Consider the following 21,391-nt stretch of genomic DNA (forward strand, 5'->3'; position numbering starts at 1 on the left):
TGGGTGGCTGAGTGGCTGTATGAGTGAGTGAGTGGGTGAATGGCTGTATGAATGAGTGACTGGGAGTGTGAGTGGCTCTATGAATGAGTGACTGGGTGCATGAGTTGCTATATGAGTGAGTGGCGGGAATGTGAGTGTCTGTGTGAGTGAGTGACTGTGTGAGTCGCTGTATGAGTGTGCAGCTGGGGTGTGAGTGGACATATGAGTGAGATGCTGGGTGTGGGAGTGGCTGTATGAGTGACTTATTGGCTGTATTAGTGCCTGTATCAGAGAGTGACTGGATGGGTGACTGTATAAGTGAGTGACTGGGTGTATGAATGACTGTATGGGTTTCTAACTTGGTCTCTCAGTGGCTGTATGGGAGAGTGACTGAATGCGTGAGTGGCTGTATCAGTGATTGAGTATCTGTATGAGTGGCTGAAGGAGTGAGTGACGTGGTAGGTGAGTGGCTGTATCAGTGAATGAGTGGGGAGTGAGCTGCTGTATTAGTGAGATAGTGGTGTGTGAGTTTCACTATGAGTGAGTGACTTGCTGTGTGAGTGGCTAAATGGGTGACTGACTGGATGTGTGAGTGGCTGTATGAGTGAATGACTGGGTGTGTGACTGGATGTATCAGTGACTGAGTGGTTATGTAAATGGCTGTGTGAGTGAGTGACTGGCTGTGTGAGTGGCTGTATGAGTAAACAGGTGGGGGTGTGAGCCGCTAAGATGCTGTAGGAGTGAGATAGTGGGTGTGTGAGTGGCTGTATGAGTGAGTGACTGAATGTGTGAGTGGCTATATGGGTGACCGATGGGCGTGTGAGTGGTTGTATGAGTGAGTGACTGGGTGGGTGACTGACTGGTGTCTTAATATCCGTATGAGTGCGTGATTCGTTTGGTGAGTGTCTGTAAAAGTGAGTGACTGGTTATGTGTGTGTCTGTATGGGTAAATTACTGGATGTGTGAGTGATAACCTGGTGAGTAAGTGGTTGTAAGAGTGGATGTATCAGTGAGTGACTGGCTGTATGAGTAGATTGATGGGTTAGTGACCTGGGGCAAAAGTGGCTGTATGAGTGTGATAGTAAGTAAGTAAATAGCTGTATGGGTGACTGAGTGTGTATGTTTAGGGGTATGTCATTGAGTGACAGGGTGGGTGAGTGTTTGTATAACTGAGTGACTGGATGAGTGAAGGTCTGTATGGGTGAGTGAGTGTAAGTGGCTGTATCAGTGATTGGGTTTTGTGAGTGGCTGTATGAGAGGGACTGAGTGAGTAGGTGTATGTTTGAGTGACTGTCATGACTAGCTGTATGAGTGTGATACTGGATGTGTGAATTACTATATGGGTGCCTCAGTGGCTGGGTTAGTGGTTGTATGAGTGAGTGACTGGGTGGATAAGTGCCTGTTTGAATGACACACTGGGAGTAGGAGCAAGTGGTTCTATGAGTAAATGGCTGGTTGTTGTGTGTTGTATACGTTATTAAGTGGCTCTGTGAGGGGCTGTGTGAGTGAGTGGCTGTGCGAGTGGCTGTATGGGTGAGTAAGTAACTGTGTGAATAAATGTATGCATAATTCAATTGGTGTGTAAGTGGCGATATGGTTGAGGGAGTGGATGTGTATTTGATTAGCTGTATCAGTGAATGAGGGTCTGCATCAGTGACAGTATAGGTGAGTAATTAACTCTGTGAGTGCCTATATGGGTGGGTGAGTGTGTGTGTAAGTAGTTGTGTGTGTGAGTAAGTGGCTGTACCAGTTTATGTATCAGTGTGTGCCTTGGTATGTCAGTGTCTGCATCAGTGTGTACCTGGGTATGATACTGTATACAACAGTGTGTTTCAGTGTATGCATAAGTGTGTGCCTGGGTGTGTCAGTGTGTGACTGGGTATGTTACTCTATGCATCAGTATGTGCTTGGATGTATCAGTGTATGTAGTAGTGTGTGCATGCGTGTGTTAGTGCCTCATTCTGTCAGTGTGTGCATCAGTTTATGTTTGCTTGTGTAAGTGTAAGGATCACTGTGTGCCTGGGTGTTGAAGTGTAGTGTTTCCCAACCTTTTGACTTCTGTGGACCCCCACTTTATCATTACTGGAACCCGGGGACCCCCACTGAATCATTATTAGACCTGGGGACCACCCACTGAGTCATCACTGAAAGACGGGGACCCCGGTAACAACACTGTCGATGATTTAAAACGCAAAACAATTCACAAAAAATACAGAAACAAGCATTCCATTAAGCACATACAGAAATAACACATTTTGCTTAATTTGCAAACAGATATAAATAAAAAAGAATTTAATTTTAATAGAAATGTTGAAGCTTATTTTAAATCCAATTAAAGCCACACAGCATCCATACTATATTCTGTTTGATGCACTTGCAGTGAACCCACAAATCATTATTCCAAATAGCGATTACCTAATTGAGATTATGTGCAAATTATGTAATCACTGTTTTAATGTATGAAACTCCATGAGTTTCATAATGGGTTGCAAGTCGACCTACCCCCCTTAATATTAATGAGGCATGTTGCAATATGCAACCCATTAGGAAACGCAACAATCACAGGGATAGTGGCCTGGTGAGCTCAGCAGACCACCATGTCTCTGACTGCTTTTAAATAAAACAATTTAAAAAAAAACTACAGACCGTTTTCCTTAAAGGACCACTGCCTGCTCTTAAAAAAGGTTTTCGCTACCATTCACAAAGGGGAAGGAGGGAGTCCCTGGGGGACTCCTTCCCGTTTGTGAATGGGTTACCACCTACTTAAAGTAGGTGGTAAAATGTGAATGCTTTGCAACCGCATTTCGGTTACAAAACATTCCTACCTACTGCTGTGATTCGGTATTAGGGAGGGATGCTCTTGACACACCCCTTCCTAATACAGAATTGGTTTGTATGCGCAATTCCAAATTGAGATTCGGTAACATATTACCGAATCGCACATTGGAATTCATATACCAAAATGCATTTGTTAGGTCCCAAACGGCCTGATCGAGCTGTTTACGACCGCATGATACATATGGCCCTTAATTTTCAACCTCCAGTTCCAAATTCCTTGACATTTATAGTATGTTTTAAAATTTTCAATTGCACATTTAGTCACTTTGTTCCTATACACTTTATTAATCTGTTAATATTTATTCCTTTTCTAAGCAGTCATGGACCCCCTGAGGAGGCTTCGCGGACCACCAGGGTTCCCCGTACCACAGGTTGGGAACCACCATGAGTGTGTGCCTGGATGTGATAGTGAACGTATTAGTGTGAGCCTGAGTATGTCAGTGTATGCATAAGTGAATGTAGGGGGTGACAGTGTCTCTATCAGGTTATCACTCAGTTTGTGAGTGTGTGTGTGTTAGTGGTTGTAAATGGTGAATAAAGAACTGCATAAGTGAGTATATGGGTGATTGAATGGCTCTGTCAGTATTTTTCTGGATGAGTAAGCGGATCTGTGAGTGTCTGCAACAGCGAGTAAGTAGGTGTGTAAGTGCCTCTACGGGTGTGAGTGACTGAGTTAGTGGTGGAATGTAATACTGAGTATGTATAACACTAGTTCTATAAGTAACTGACTGGCTGTGTTAGTAGCTGCATATGTAAGTAAGTAAGTGTATGGGTGACTTCTTACAGGACTGAGTGGATGTCTTTTTAGCTGTATGGGTGAGTGATCCTGTGATCAGTATTTACATGGGAGCGTGATTGGGTGTGTTAGTCGTTTTATACCTAACTGAGTAATTGTATGAATGACTGTATGGGTGAGTGAGTGCATGCGTTACTAACTGTATTACTTCAATAGATGGTGATGTTCATCTATTTAAAAAGAAACAGAACATAAATATGTTAGTCTTAGCTTTGCAAAATCCCTTGATGAAGTTTTAGGGCCGTATTTACAAGAAATCATGCATCACTGCATTGCACCAGTAATGCGTCAAAATTATTCATGATGCGCAGGAATCCGTTACGACGCCATGCATATGTCGTATTTACAATATGGGGCACCATGGTGCAATGACCCAAGGTGCATCAGAAATTCTGACACATCTGTGGAAACTTTGCCACAATGATTCTGCCCCAAAAGAGGCGCATCGCTGAAGTTTGCCTCACAACTGACGCAACATCAGCGATGCATCAACATTTTAGAGGTCAGTTTGAAATAACTGAAGCAGCCTAATGTTTTAGGACCAATGTAAAAGACTGTAAATTTGCGGAACATCACTTTCACATTGGTGCTGGATATAAGAGAGTATGCATGCAGTATGTCTATGTTTCACATTACAATGGGCATAGTGCACTTATGTGTATGTAGAGACCTGAGCATGTGTGACATAGTGAGTGATAGTGTGATATAAGTGAATACAAGTATATATAGGAATGTGTGATTGGCAGTGCATGTGTTACCTACCTTAAGGGTGTACTTAACTGTTCCTGGACTTGTACACCCCTTCCTCCATGCAGAACTGACAATCTTGGCCTGTCCCTTGTAAAACGTATACACCGTCACATTGCCTTGTTGCAGAGGATGATCCCAGATTGGTCAAGGGGTCCTACAACATGATTGTCACGTGTAGTCCTACTACCTATAGTGGGGATGTGAAATACAGTCATATTCCAGTGTATAAAGTGACATCAGCTTGTTAGATTCCTATTGCAAAGTGAATGTGTCATTTTTATGCCTGGGTTAAGGAGACGTAGCAAATTTGACGCTTTTTGGACTCTGCACGTCATTTGTGAATGTTGCGTCATTTCCCAAAAAACATGTAAATATGAATGTGTTAATTCTGCATGGGATTTCAAGAGGGAACACCTACCTTATATATGATAACTTAACCTGAGGCAGCTGGTTGTATCGCAGGTAAAAAATGACACGAAGGAGAGAAAAGTGCCACAATATGTCTAATGCCTCACTTTGGAAATATGGCTTACTGAATGTGCATAAAAAAAATGACGCAGAGGCGGCGCAAGCTCTTTGCAAATATACCCCTTTGTTTCTGCATAAACCAAGCAGGAAATATTCATTATGCTCTAATACTATACCACAACATAGTAAACCATTTCCTTTTCCCTTTTTTTTTTTTTTACTGTTCTCAGCTTTTGTACTTGCACACCATAGTGAATGTACTGTATACAGTTTCAAGCTTAAACATTGGGAAAAAAATCATAAATATTGTAAAAAAAACAAAAACCTCTTGTTAATTCAGGACATGCTCTTTTCCTTTTTCTGTATAAAATGTTGTTGCTTTCCCATCATTTGCCAATCAATTGGCATCTGGTGTCGGTGATCACTTGCCACACCCTGTCAAACATAGGCCCAGATTTAAGAAAAGTGGCGCTTCACATTGCGAAGCAACACTTTTCTTGCGCCCTCCTGCTCTCCCCTAATGCCACTATGTGTCTGCGTATTTAAGATACTGTGCAGCATGACGATACTAGAAACAATATCGTAAAAATGTTTGATGCTATTGTGGCGCTTTACTCCACTAGCGTCAAAAATTCTGAAGCTAGTGGAGCAAAGTGCAAGAAGGCCCTTTGATTCCAATGAGTGCACCGTTTAACGCCTGATTTCACAAGGTGTTAAAAATGACGCCACAAATAGCGAAATAAAATCTTGTAGATTTTATTGTGCCATCTTTGTGGGCGTCCTTGCGCCGGAACACCCCGTTGCATACATTATGCATGGTGCATGCATAATGTGGCGCAAAGAGTTGCAAAGTGACACCGCGCTTTTAGCAATCTAACACCACATTAGTGTCAGAAAAATGACTCTAATGTGGAGTTAAATGGCAAAAGGCCATCCTTAAATTTGGGCCATAGTTCTTTGGAGGACACCCCCCAGCAAAGTGGCAATTCATTTCATGGGAGTTTTTCACTATCCTCCCCAGGGAACAGAAAATAGTGACAAAGCATGTTAAGTGCTCTTTGTGTGAGAAGATCCTCTCCAGGAATACCTCTTACGAATACTCATGTGGCACTACAAGTATGTTGACACTTCTGAAGAGGCATAACTCCAACCACTGTTGAAAAAGAAAAAGAACATAAATATAAGTTTACATTTAGAAAATAACATAAAACTAAACATTGCTCATTACTTATCTTGTACCAGTGTCGTAGTTGGATTCTTGCGCTAGGCAAGACTGCTGGTTTAATGGTGACTAGACTTACAACATGACTCCTACAACAAGTCGCAACTGTTGTCCCAACCCTCCTTGCTCACAAGCAGTACCTCACCAAAAACACAAACAGTAAAAGATGATTTGTGGCAGCCTTTACACATGGACTAATGTGCGAGATCTCAGGGAGGTTGTGGTTAAACGGAGATTACCCCTTTCTCACATGAACAACATGTCTCAGTCAAACACAGGCAATAAAAGAGATGCAGTAGAGGTTTCAATAGATTTTATTAACAAGACTGCAATCTACTGTATATTGCATGGGCTGCAATGATTTGGATAATGAACAATGCAAGGAAGAGAAAGGTAAAAACGAGAGTCATGAATACAAAGACCCCTACCATCTTGCAATAACATGTAATATGAACTAGGGCCCATATTTATACTCTGTTTGCACTGAATTAGCATCATTTTATTTGATGGTAATTCAGCGCAAACTTAACTCGTATTTATATTTTTATGCTAGACCTGTCTAGCATCAAAATATTGGAGTTAACGTCATATTTTGGATGCGTGAAACCTCCTTGCTTCAATGGCGTTCCTATCCAAAAAATGACTCAAAGCCCCTTGCGCCATATTTATCCACCCAGGCAAAAATGACACACATGTGGGAGGCGGACCCAAAAAATGACATTAACTCTGATTTGCATCAAATGTTAACTACTGGGTCAGGGCAGGCATTAAAATGAGGCCCACACACCACTACTTAAGGAAAACACACATAATTTACATTACAAACCCACAGAAGATGGAAGTGCTACTGCTCCAGCTTGCGATACGACGCAGAGGACAGCAACATCAACAGCAAACACCATCACCACAACGTGGCCCACAAAGGCAATGCAGAAGGCAGGAGAGGGTATTCAGAAACAGGACAACCCTCTTTGACCTCAGGGAACAAGACATTATAAGGACATACAGACTCAAGTGGCAAGCCCTACTACACCTGCTGCACCAGATTGAGTCACAAATCACAGCCAGTCTGCAGACCCCACACAACATACCACCTGTGACAAAGCTACTAGCTGTCCTGCACATGATGGCAAGTGGCTCATTTCAAACAACGGGTGCCCTGGTTGTTGGTGTGTCACAGCCGTCATTCTTTGTGTTACTGTCCTGTTGTGTTAGATGCAATAATATCCCTGACACCCCGCCACATCAGCTTTCCCAACACCCAGCAAAAGCAGCAGGAGATAAAACATGGGTTCTACCAAATTCATAGCTTCCTGAATGTGCTTGGTGCAGCAACAGAGCACTTATACCAGAATCACAAGCACACACATTCCATTAATGTGCAGGCCAGAATGGACCACCAGGTACTATTCACAAACATTTTGGTCAAGTATCCTGGGAGTGTCCATAACACCTTCATATTCCGGCACAGCAGGATCAACGAACAATTCCAGGATGGCCAATATGGAAATTGCCTACTTGTGGGTAGGTCAACAGACCTAGCAATATACACACAACACACCTACCCGAAAGAGCACACAATATATACACCACTCCAAAAACACATGGGGAGGGTAACACAAATGTGCAGGTAACAACACATATGCACCATGCTGCAATGCAACACAATCAGTGCACACCGCAAACACACACACCCACATGTACGTAACACACCCACAACTCAACAGGCACACCACATGAAGGAAAGGTGCAGATATGCACCATTCGCCAACAGAAGACATACACTGACTGCTACAAGTGCCCACAGGCTGCCTACTACGTACACTTCATACACGGTACACGAAACAAAGAATAGCACAGCAATGTCAATGGCATACACCATGCTCATGTTACAAAAGTCTCACGTAGGCACAGATCCCTCAAATCATGCAGTGAAAATCACTGCCAGAACAAATATCAAATGCCAGACAACTGGTGCCAATACCAACATCTCATCAACACACACCTGATTTAGCTGTAGTGTGCATATACATCTGCCTGACGCATTGGATCACCCAAATAGGAATACAAAATTAATGCCCTTACATACCATGTGCCAGATTTGTGAGAAGTGGTACCACACCTACTCTAGTGCCACCTCACATGCACCACCTACTGACCCACAACACCATCATGTCAGTCCCATAAACAATAAATGGCCCACCATGGGGCAGAGTCACTGTCAGACAGTGCAGATCATGGATGCCATCATGGACCCTGTAGGGTGATTTAGGACATCACTGACCTTATATGCGCCGTGCCAAGGGACGCATTTGCTAAGTAGCTGAGCTCTATCCCATAGCCTGCACTGTGTATGTGTTGACAGTATAAATGCTGAATCATGTTTTGGAAGATAGAGGAGACAATGGTAGTAATGCTGATCATCCTGAAACAATGGGATACACACCCTTGGACACCTGATGGCTTGTACAAATATCAGCTGCCACTCAGGATCACTAAGGGACCTGTGTAAGAGCCTCCATTGTCATGGCCTGCACTGTATGTACAAGTTGGCGGATGACCACTCTTTTGTGACTTGAAGCCACATTAGAAATCTGCCACCCTCCCACGCAGCACTGAGTGTGGAAAGGACGTGAAATGTACATTGCTGCAGGTCTATCACCACAAGATACATTGCATGATGATGCTGACTCAGATGTAGTTGTCACCTAAAACCTGAGGCAGTGACAACATCAAAAACCACCCAGGGGTGCCGTTTGCAGTTTGCAATGAGGAAATAGACTGTGATTTGAACTCAAATGAATGTGTCATCCAATGCATGCTGCGTACTGCTGCACACACAGAAAGAGAGAGCCAATTGTCCATCAAAACAGCATATGTAAAGGTGTCCCTTCCTGTACAGATACATCCACCTCCACAGGGCAGCTAGCCAAGCACCCAGGTGCAAGGTTGGTAGTGTTGGTGCACGGCTGCAAATTAGGCACTGGCGTAGGGGACAACAAAGGGTTGCCTAGTAACATTACACATGTGATGCATTCCTGCATAGTCAAAATGTTGTGGTATAGTGCTGCCAGTGTTGGAGCTGTGTTGTGCATTGTCACTTACTCATTTAAAAAGTGTCGCACTTCATCTGTAATGACACATGTCAAAATGGCTGGGATGTCCAGGCTCTGTAGCGCTACCATGTTGCTACCACATCTGGCCCCATTGTGTTGTGAGGATGTGTCATGTCCCCTCTAGTGTTAGCACACTGATACAAAAGTGCACTACACAACACATGGTACATACATACTGACCATCAGTTAGGATTCCAAATCATATGTCCTAGGTCTTTGAGTCAATACTCAAGATTGTCATGTCCAACAACACAGTGCTAAGAAAACTTTGCACAGGGCCAGGAACTCACACCATACCACAAACACATATGATTCACAACCAATTCAAAATAACAACTGCCATGCTACATGACAAACCAGTTGCAAGCCTTAACAACAACTTTTATCTTTTGCATCGGTTCAGGGTTATGGCATACAGCCATGGATTATGATCCCAATTGCAAACTCAAGCACAGCAGCAGAGCGTACATACAATGCGGGACATCGTAAGACACGGAATATTGTGGAGAGGACATTTGGCATACTGAAGTCAAGATTCAGGTGCCTGGCAGCCTCCTATATGCCCCACACATTGTCTGCAAAATCATCATGACATGTGCTATCCTGCACAACATATGTGTGCAGATGACCGTCCCTATGTATGACCAGGTTGATGACCTGCCTGAAGAGGAGGAGGCAGATGGTGGTGAAGAAATGGAGGGGGAACAGGACAACACAGCTGCTGGGATACGCCGCAGACAGCACATAGTTGAGAGCTTTTTCACTTAAGAACCACTTAAATCACCTTGTCAATTTTGTAAATAAACACTTCACTTATACAACCAGTCCTGCATTAGTCTCTTCAATCTCCACTACATATATCATAGAATTGTGAGTCTAACCTCAGGGAGCATGTTACAAATATGAATCTGACAAGTACTGTTGCAACATCATATGAGATGTGTAGAATTGTTCTGCCACCATCACACACATCACTAGTAGCATCATCCTTGGTATGTGACAACTGAAGGACACAATCTATGGACCACAACATATATTGTACAGCTACGTTGCCAATTTGTTCATCAATAGCTCATCACACACAACTACATCATGTCCAAATAGGAAGAATGCAAGGGGCCCACACATGAGGTATTGGATGTCCAAAATTAGAAAGTCAATTATCTTGGAACAGAACACTGTCACAATTCAGTGTGAGAGTTGCAATGGCTACATGGAACATGTGTGACAATGGGGGATCATTATTTGCCCAGGTATAACAAGCAATGGAAGAAGCTGGGCCTGCGCAGAATATCCATGGTAATCTGTCCTGCCACTTCCATAGGGCCCAATCCTGACACAGGGTACACATGACCTCACACATTGCACTGACACGTCTGTGGAATGCACTTCAGTATGGATGAGAACATATGCAGCTAAGGCTGCAGTTCCACCACACAAAACTAACAACCTTTGGTAAATGCAATGAGTTTAATCAAACTTTTGTGGTCAAAATATAATCTGGGTGGAATGTAGGCAGAGTGTTTCATACACATTATGTACCAAAGATGTACACATGTCACACATATATGTAGGCCACACACAGGTCTCCATAAAACTCCAAATCTACATACGGAGACAGTTGTTGGATAACATTTCCTAGGAAGCATTAGTTTACCCATCATCAACAATGCTTGAGCTGTGTATGTAGTTTTAAATATTATGCTCTGTATGACAACATCACACATCACATATGAAAACACAATACACAATCACAAACCAGAACTATTGCATTGTACTGACTGCCAAACATATGTGGATACACTATAACACTGTAACACACACATTGGTGAAACAGACCAATCACATCCTCATCACATTGTTGCATGGACTGCCACATGTGGCCATACCCAATATTCCACACTGCAGCACAGCCCATGTCATATGTATGTTGATTCAGGGTGCATCTAAGGACAGTGGAAAAAAAACACACAATCAGGAATTCAGTGAAAAAAATCACGCAAATGCATCTAAAACATCCGCAAACCCAAAGAAAATGACACATGGACCCTTAGTGTGAACTCCACCTTTGCACTCCTCTCAATGCTGATTCTAAGTGAAATCGACGCATAAAGGTCATGCATCAGTAGATAAACAACACATGTGCGTTATGCGCCTAAAAAAACCATGCAAATGTCAAATGCGTCCTATAAATACACGCATAACTAAAAACATGACGCACGGGACAGGAAGTGGTGAAATCCTGTCTACAAGTATGGTACAATGGGTATAGTTTCACTTTCTTTTTACAGTCTGTGCCTTTTTGACTGGGCGGTTATGTTTTGGAGCTGGTGGTTGTATCTTGGTTGCATATTGTATTTTGTGGTGTCCCTCCTGTCATTTTGTGTTAAATATTGTCTACATTTTGTCCCAGTAGTTGTGATTTTATGTGTTTTTGTGTATATTTGTATCTGTACTGTGGGGTGTCTGTCCGGCGTAGTTAATGATTTTGGATAGTTGGGATTGATTAGTTAGTGGGCTTAAGTTTCAGTTAATTTTTCTTTTTTCTGCATATTTGAGGTCAACCTTTACCATTAATACCATGTCTGGTAGGGGGAGGTTGACCAGGATGGGAGAGGATGAGTTGGGTGGATTTGTGTGGCTGGTAGCCCACTACCTGCCGATGATGCTGGAGATAGGGGGCCGGGTCATCCAGAGCTACCAGACCGAGGCCAGGCGGCTGCGGTGATGCAAAGTGCTCCACCACCTGAAGAGGGTCTACAAGAACAGCAGGAATGAGCACCAGCTCAAGCATCGCTGGGCAGATCGGGTGGGCAGGGAGCAGGATCTGCTTGATCATTTTGGTGTTGAGATCGGCGGACCTGTTGGTGAGACTCCCATTTGCATACTATTTACTGGAGTGCTGCATGCAATGCTTGTGGACAGGTTGCATGCAACCAGAATGAAGTGTATCTGAGCCAGTCTAGACATGGAGTTTACATGTCCTATCATTATACCAATGCAGGTCAGATGTCTGGTGAGTCAAGCACAACCATCACGAAGTCACACATTTCAGGGGCCATGGCGACACCTGTGCCCAGGCATAGTGTCATGTATGAGATACCAAGGCACCGCCAGCCTACCATTTTTCCCTGGATTGTGTCAACAAAGTTGGGCAATGCATGTATAGCGCCACCTTGTCACCATTTCACGCACATGATCCCTGCCATTATGTCAGCAAAGGGGGCTTACCCGCCTTAGAGGGCAATGCAAATGGGGCATTTGATACCATCAGACAACTTTGCCACATCAGTCATGAATTACTCAACGCATGGTCATTGCAGACTTATAATTGAGCCGCATGTCTATCACAAAGTGCCCCTGGGTGCATTGCAGGGCAAGCTTGAGTACCTGAGTCAAATGTCTTGCAAAGCACCAGGGTAGTGTCATGTATTTATTACACAACTTCCACTTATACCATGTAGTTCCATCTTCAATAGATTGGCCACATATGGGTGTTGCAGGGTGTAGCACCACATGAGTCTCTAGCCCAGTGTAGGTGTACAGATGTGTGTCTCTTACTCACCTGAGTGTCTGTGTCATCATGGTGGTGTGTTTGTTGCAGTGTTTTGCACTAGGATAACTAGCTCACTCTTCTCAAATATCACACACTAAACTTTGTTATCCACTAGTAGTGACTGTGATATGACACTAAGCATGGTTTTCCGTTCATATGTTACAGGTGGACCTGCCCCCTACACAATCGGCAAAGTGGCGCAATTTCAGGACCCAGAAGTCGGCTGGATGGTGACATTGTGTCCCATTGAAAGGATCCTCATGCACCACCAGACAGTCACATCTTGTGAGGCTTGTGGTGCTCAATGGCCAGCATCATGTAAACAAGGTGATGACAAGCCACATGTAGGGCCATATGTGACTAAGAGTGCAGTGCTGTGAGAATATTGGCAGTGGGGCACTCCATCATTCTCACAACACAGGGATGCACCATTTTGAACCCAATTTGGTGCATCACTGTATTGTCATGAAGATAGAGGACTGGGCTGGCAATTGTCCCCCAGCATGGCACTCCATATTTTACACTACATGTATGTAACACGTATGTGGAATGTAATTGGCATGCATGCAGGTCAAGGCCAAACATGTGCTGGCATGGAAATGGGTGTGTAAGGAATATTTTTGGCAGATCAGGTATTGATGGGTGTCTACACCTGGACACATGAATGTAGATGTGATAGACCTATGGATACCAGCTTCCTAGTTGTCAGCCCTCCTAACATATGGTCCATTCCCTGACTCCATGTATGAGTGGGCATGCCTTGGTGGATGACCAGGACAGTTGAGATGATGGATTGCATGGCCATTCCCCCTTAGGCACAGGGGGAGAGGAATACCAAATTTGTAGGTATATGTGATGCTCAGGTGACAGTGGCAGTCAGATTGATCAGGCTTGCATGTATACCTATCAGCACTGACCCCTTATGGTTACTGTAGGAAAGTACCATCTTGCCTGGCATGTTACCCCCATATTTCACTGTATATATGTTGTTTTAGTGTATGTGTCACTAGGACCCTGCCAGCCAGGGTCCCAGTGCTCATAAGTGTGCCCTGTATGTGTTCCCTGTGTGATGACTAATTGTCTCACTGAGGCTCTGCTAACCAGAACCTCAGTGGTTATGCTCTCTCTGCTTTCCAAATTGTCACTAACAGGCTAGTGACCATTTTCACCAATTCACATTGGCATACTGGAACACCCTTATAATTCCCTAGTATATGGTACTGAGGTACCCAGGGTATTGGGGTTCCAGGAGATCCCTATGGGCTGCAGCATTTCTTTTGCCACCCATAGGGAGCTCTGACAATTCTTACACAGGCCTGCCACTGAAGCCTGAGTGAGATAACGTCCACGTTATTTCACAGCCATTTACCACTGCACTTAAGTAACTTATAAGTTACCTATATGTCTAACCTTCACCTGGTGAAGGTTGGGTGCTAAGTTACTTAGTGTGTGGGCACCCTGGCACTAGCCAAGGTGCCCCCACATCGTTCAGGGCAAATTCCCCGGACTTTGTGAGTGTGGGGACACCATTTCATGCGTGCACTATACATAGGTCACTACCTATGCATAGCGTCACAATGGTAACTCCGAACATGGCCATGTAACATGTCTAAGATCATGGAATTGTCACCCCAATGCCATTCTGGCATTGGGGAGACAATTCCATGATCCCCCGAGTCTCTAGCACAGACCCGGGTACTGCCAAACTGCCTTTTCCGGGGTTTCACTGCAGCTGCTGCTACTGCCAACCCCTCAGACAGGTTTCTGCCCTACTGGGGTCCAGCCAGGCCTGGCCCAGGAAGGCAGAAAAAAGGACCTCCTCAGAGAGAGGGTGTTACACCCTCTCCCTTGGGAAAAAGGTGTCAGGGCTGGGGAGGAGTAGCCTCTCCCAGCCTCTGGAAATGCTTTGATGGGCGCAGATGGTGCCCATCTCTGCATAAGCCAGTCTACACCGGTTCAGGGATCCCCCAGCCCTGCTCTGGCGCGAAACTGGACAAAGGAAAGGGGAGTGACCACGCCCCTGACCTGCACCTCCCAGCATCCCAGGGGAGGTGCCCAGAGCTCCTCCAGTGTGCTCCAGACCTCTGCCATCTTGGAAACAGAGGTGTTGCTGGCCCACTGGACTTCTCTGAGTGGCCAGGGCCAGCAGGTGACGTCAGAGACTCCTTCTGATAGGCTCTTACCTGTGTTACTAGCCTATCCTCCTTCCTACGTAGCCAAACCTCCTTTTCTGGCTATTTAGGGTCTCTGCTTTGGGGAATTCTTCAGATACTGAATGCAAGAGCTCACCAGGGTTCCTCTGCATCTCTCTCTTCACCTTCTGCCAAAGGATCAACCGCTGACTGCTCAGGACGCCTGCAAAACCGCAACAAAGTAGCAAAGACGACTACTGCAACCTTGTATCGCTCATCCTGCCACCTTCTCGACCGTTTCCTGGTGGTGCATGCTCTGGGGGTATCCTGCCTCCTTTCTGCACCAGGAGCTCTGAAGAAATCTCCTGTGGGACGACAGAATCTTCCCCCTGCAACCGCAGGCAACAAAAGACTGCATCACCGGTTCTCTGGGTCCCCTCCCAACACGACGAGCGTGGTCCCTGGAACTCATCAACTCTGTCCAAGTGACTCCCACAGTCCAGTGACTCTTCAGTCCAAGTTTGGTGGAGGTAAGTCCTTGCCTCCCCACGCTAGACTGCATTGCTGGGTACCACGTGATTTGCAGCTGCGCCGGCTCCTGTGCACTCTTCCAGGATTTCCTTCGTGCACAGCCAAGCCTGGGCCCCCGACACTCTAACCTGCAGTGCACAACCTTCTGAGTTGTCCTCCGGCGTCATGGGACTCCCTTTTGTGACTTCGGGTGGACTCTAGTTCACTCCTCTTCCAAGTGCCTTTTCCGGTACTTCTGTGGGTGCTGCCTGCTTCTGTGAGGGCTCCCTGACTTGGTGGGCGCCCCTTCTGTCTCCCCATCCAAGTGGCAACATCCTGGTCTCTCCTGGGCCACAGCAGCATCCAAAAACCCTAACCACAACCCTTGCAGCTAGCAAGGCTTGTTTGCGGTCTTTCTGCGTGGGAACACCTCTGCAAGCTTCTTCACGACGTGGGACATCCATCCTCCAAAGGGGAAGTTCCTAGTCCTCTTCGTTCTTGCAGAAACCAAAGCTTCTTCCATCCGGTGGCAGCTTCTTTGCACCCTCAGCTGGCATTTCCTGGGCATCTGCCCACTCTCGACATTGTCACGACTCTTGGACTTGGTCCCCTTGTTTCACAGGTACACAGGCACGGAAATCCACTGTTGTTGCTTTGCTGGTGTTGGTCTTCCTTGCAGAAACTCCCTATCACGACTTCTGTGCTCTCTGGGGGTTATAGGTGCACTTTACACCTACTTTTCAGGGTCTTGGGGTGGGCTATTTTTCTAACCCTCACTGTTTTCTTACAGTCCCAGCGACCCTCTACAAGCTCACATAGGTTTGGGGTCCATTCGTGGTTTGCATTCCACTTTTGGAGTATATGGTTTGTGTTGCCCCTATACCTATGTGCTCCTATTGCAATCTACTGTAATTTTACATTGCTTGCATTACTTCCTTTGCTATTACTGCATATTTTTGGTATTGTGTACATATATCTTGTGTATATTTGGCATCCTCATACTGAGGGTACTCACTGAGATACTTTTGGCATATTGTCATAAAAATAAAGTACCTTTATTTTTAGTATATCTGTGGTACAGAGTGTAAGTACCCCTTGGTACCCACTACAAGCCAGGCCAGCCTCCTACAGTTAGCAACAGCATCCCATCCTCCCAATAACATGTTCAAGTTACTGGTGAAGGTTGGTTGAAAATTGACACAGATGATGAGGACGTTTGGGCCTGATCTATGTGAAGTTTGCACTGCCTTTGCATTATTACATAATACTCAAACGCAATGCAAACCTCCATGTGTTTGGTTCATATTCTTGTTTTGCGTCGGCCTTGGAGTCAATGAAATGATGCTAAGGCTGCGAAGTCCTTACATTTATCAGGGCCATTGTCTTTTCTGGAATGTGAGTTGGAGTGCATGTGTAATTAGATGTAGAAGTGTATGCTAATAATCTGTACATACTACACACAATACTGACACGGATGGTTGCCTGTCTCCATTTAACAGCTGCCAACATGACCAATGAGGAACTGTGTGTGTTCCAAAAGAGGACAGTCCACTCCCGCCATATCCTGGCAGTGGAACCTGGGTTACGGAGAATGACTCACCGCTATTGTGCCGAGAGGTCAACAGGGGAATGGCAGGCATTCACACAAGTGGGCCCCACACTGGCAGAGGCCCCCACACTGGCAGAGGCCACACAGAAGAGACCCAACTCCACAGCATTGCAGGGGGGCACAGGTGCCACTTCGTCAACACCTACAACTGCAACAGCTTCAACCTTGGTGCAACAGCCCACACCACCTGCTGCCATAGACCCTAAAATGCTTCAGGATCTGCAGAGGGATGTTTCCCTGGTTTTGCAACGGTTGGACAGTTTGGAGAAGATGTTGCTGGCAACGCAAAGAGACTTAAATATATTTAAAAAACCCTCAAGAAGGCCAAACTTTGAGTGTCATCGGAACTGTCATCGGAACTGTCACCTCCACGTTCTGTCCCCTCCCTCCTCATTTTTATTCATTTTTTATAGTGAGTTTTAGGGGGTTAGTGTTAGGTTAGTGTAGGTATGTAGTTTAGACAGGATTAGGGGTTTTTGGGGGGGTTACCTATTACGTGATAATTAATGGGTGGGTGGATGGGTGTTGGGGTATATATGTGTGTAAAAAAAGAAAAAGAAAAATACAAAAAAATACATATTTGTTTAGATTTAGTTAGTATAAGTGTGGTATAAGTATATGTTGTCCTGCATGTGTCTGTCTCATAACTTAAGGGAGGTGGGGGGCCAATATTCCTGCACTCTTGTACTTACACTCTGTGTATGAGGTGTTTATTTACAAGTGTCATAGTGCAATATTTACAATGTCCAATTATGAAATCCATTCAACTGTGACAAAACACATATCCAGGGTTGAAGGACATATCATGAGACATGCTTGGGTGAAGTGCCGTTGAGTGCGGAGGAACATGATTTGCCAATTTGTAGGTGAGAGACAATGACAGTCCATAGCAGACAGGTCAACAGTGTGTCTTTGAAGAGTGCACATATCCAACTGTGCTAACACTGGCATGATTTCAAGCACAGGACAAAGGAAACCACTGCCCATGTGGCATGGGCTGGTGCTACTGCGAACTCTTATGGGCGAAGGTGATCTGTTCCACATCTTCATCCTCCAATGTGTGTGCTGTCTCCTCTGACCTTGATGGTGATGGTGGGGAGGTAGAGGGGGCCACACACACTTCAGTGGTTGGAGATGTGGAGTCCCAATTCCCGGCAGGTGCCATCTGTGGCACTACATATGGAATCACTGCAGCAAGGAGGAACTGTTGATTTTTTAGAATAGCAGCAACATCCCGGTGGTAGGCAGACATGTCTGCCCTGAGGGAGACCAGTTCCTGGTGCATGAGTCCATCTTGTTTTCAAGCACACTGCTGCCAGTTTGGGAGGGAAGTTGTTGTGGCCTCTCCCTCATGGCAGCAGCTATGTCCCTCAGACACTGCTGGACTCCATGCAGTGGGGAGTGTGTGCCTCGTTTGGCTGCAGTCTGTTCATTGGCCGTGACGAGGCACATGCGCATACCCTTTAGGATGGCTGCCACAGTCTCCATCCCCACCCGCACCTCCTTCTCCAGCTCCCGCTGGACTCCTACCACTGTCCTTTCAAAGCTGGTCCCTGGGTCCTCGGAGTCCTCAGCTGTGTTGGTGCTGGCAGATCGTACTATTGGGGTGTTGGGTGAGGCATCTGGGATGGCTGCTACATCATTTGTCATCCTTGCGACCGTAGGTGGTGTCTGGAGGGATATGAGGACTTCTTGGAGGGTCTCTTGGCTGATGGTTGTCAGCTGGTCATCCAGGTCATCCGGGAACTCCAAGACAGGCAGATCAGCAGGAGAGACATCATCCTCTGCAACAAGATGATGTAAAATCAATCTTTCATTGTTGTGGCAGTTGACATGTCACTGACTTGCTATTGGAGGCTCATTGTCATCTTACTTCCCAAACATTGTTCCTGTACATCATGGTTGCAGTCTATCATCCCATTGCCCCACCTGAGTGTCACATGAGGGGCAGCTCAGGTGGCGCAATTGTCTGTGTCATATCTACTAGGTGTGATGTATATCCTTTTTGTGGCTTAAAACTATCTTATTATTGTCAACCCTCCCTATGCATCCATTTGCATGGTAGGGCCTTGCAATGGGTGTTGCAGTGGTCAAGCCACAGCATCACTGTAGGAGGCTGGACTGGCTTGTAGTGAGTACCTAGGGGTACTTGCACCTTGCACCAGGCCCAGTTATCCCTTATTAGTGTATAGGGTGTCTAGCAGCTTAGGCTGATAGATAATGGTAGCTTAACAGAGCAGCTTAGGCTGAACTAGGAGACGAGTGAAGCTCCTACAGTATCACTAGTGTCATATGCACAATATCATAAGAAAACACAATACACAGATATACTAAAAATAAAGGTACTTTATTTTTATGACAATATGCCAAAAGTATCTCAGTGAGTACCCTCAGTATGAGGATAGCAAATATACACAAGATATATGTACACAATACCAAAATATGCAGTAATAGTATTAGAAAACAGTGCAAACAATGTATAGTTACAATAGGATGCAATGGGGACACATAGGGATAGGGGCAACACAAACCATATACTCCAAAAGTGGAATGCGAACCACGAATGGACCCCAAACCTATGTGACCTTGTAGAGGGTCGCTGGGACTATTAGAAAATAGTAAGGGTTAGAAAAATAGCCCACCCCAAGACCCTGAAAAGTGAGTGCAAAGTGCACTAAAGTTCCCCAAAGGACATAGAAGTCGTGATAGGGGAATTCTGCAGAAAAGACACAAACCAGCAATGCAGCAACGATGGATTTCCAGTTGAGGGTACCTGTGGAACAAGGGGACCAAGTCCAAAAGTCACAAGCAAGTCGGAGATGGGCAGATGCCCAGGAAATGCCAGCTGTGGGTGCAAAGAAGCTGCTACTGGACAGTAGAAGCTGAGGTTTCTGCAGGAACGACAAGGGCTAGAGACTTCTCCTTTAGAGGATGGATCACACACGCCGAGGAGAGTCGTGCAGAAGTGTTTTCCCGCTGAAAGACCGCCAACAAGCCTTGCTAGCTGCAAATTGTGTGGTTAGGGTTTTTGGATGCTGCTGTGGCCCAGGAGGGACCAGGATGTCGGCAATTGTGTCTAGGGACAGAGGGGGCGTCGAGCAAGACAAGGAGCCCTCTCAGAAGCAGGCAGCACCCGCAGAAGTGCCAGAACAGGCACTACAAAGATGCGTGAAACGGTGCTCACCTGAAGTCGCACAAAGGAGTCCCACGTTGCCGGAGGACAACTTAGGAGGTTGTGCAATGCAGGTGAGAGTGCCGTGGACCCAGGCTGGACTGTGCACAAAGGATTTCCGCCGGAAGTGCACGGAGGCCGGAGTAGCTGCAAAAGTCGCGGTTCCCAGCAATGCAGTCTGGCGTGGGGAGGCAAGGACTTACCTCCACCAATCTTGGACTGAAGAGTCACTGGACTGTGGGAGTCACTTGGACAGAGTTGCTGGATTCAAGGGACCTCGCTCGTCGTGCTGAGAGGAGACCCAGGGTACCGATGATGCAGTTCTTTGGTGCCTGCGGTTGCAGGGGGACGATTCCGTCGACCCACGGGAGATTTCTTCGGAGCTTCTGGTGCAGAGAGGAGGCAGACTACCCCCACAGCATGCACCACCAGGAAAACAGTCGAGAAGGCGGGAGGATCAGCGTTACAGAGTTGCAGTAGTCGTCTTCGCTACTTTGTTGCAGTTTTGCAGGCTTCCAGCACGGTCAGCAGTCAATTCCTTGGCAGAAGGTGAAGAGAGAGATGCAGAGGAACTCGGATGAGCTCTTGCATTCGTTATCTAAGGAATACCCAAAGACAGAAACCCTAAATAGCCAGAAAAGAGGGTTTGGCTACCTAGGAGAGAGGATAGGCTAGCAACACCTGAAGGAGCCTATCAGAAGGAGTCTCTGACGTCACCTGCTGGCCCTGGCCACTCAGAGCAGTCCAGTGTGCCAGCAGCACCTCTGTTTCCAAGATGGCAAAGGTCTGGAGCACACTGGAGGAGCTCTGGGCACCTCCCAGGGGAGGTGCAGGTCAGGGGAGTGGTCACTCCCCTTTCCTTTGTCCAGTTTCGCGCCAGAGCAGGGCTGAGGGGTCCCTGAACCGGTGTAGACTGGCTTATGCAGAAATGGGCACCATGTGTGCCCATGAAAGCATTTCCAGAGGCTGGGGGAGGCTACTCCTCCCCTGCCTTCACACCATTTTCCAAAGGGAGAGGGTGTAACACCCTCTCTCAGAGGAAGTCCTTTGTTCTGCCATCCTGGGCCAGGCCTGGCTGGACCCCAGGAGGGCAGAAGCCTGTCTGAGGGGTTGGCAGCAGCAGCAGCTGCAGTGAAACCCCGGGAAAGGCAGTTTGGCAGTACCAGGGTCTGTGCTACAGACCACTGGGATCATGGGATTGTGCCAACTATGCCAGGATGGTATAGAGGGGGCAATTCCATGA

The sequence above is a fragment of the Pleurodeles waltl genome, chromosome 2_2 (assembly GCF_031143425.1).
Source record: "Pleurodeles waltl isolate 20211129_DDA chromosome 2_2, aPleWal1.hap1.20221129, whole genome shotgun sequence".
Lineage (NCBI taxonomy): Eukaryota > Metazoa > Chordata > Amphibia > Caudata > Salamandridae > Pleurodeles > Pleurodeles waltl.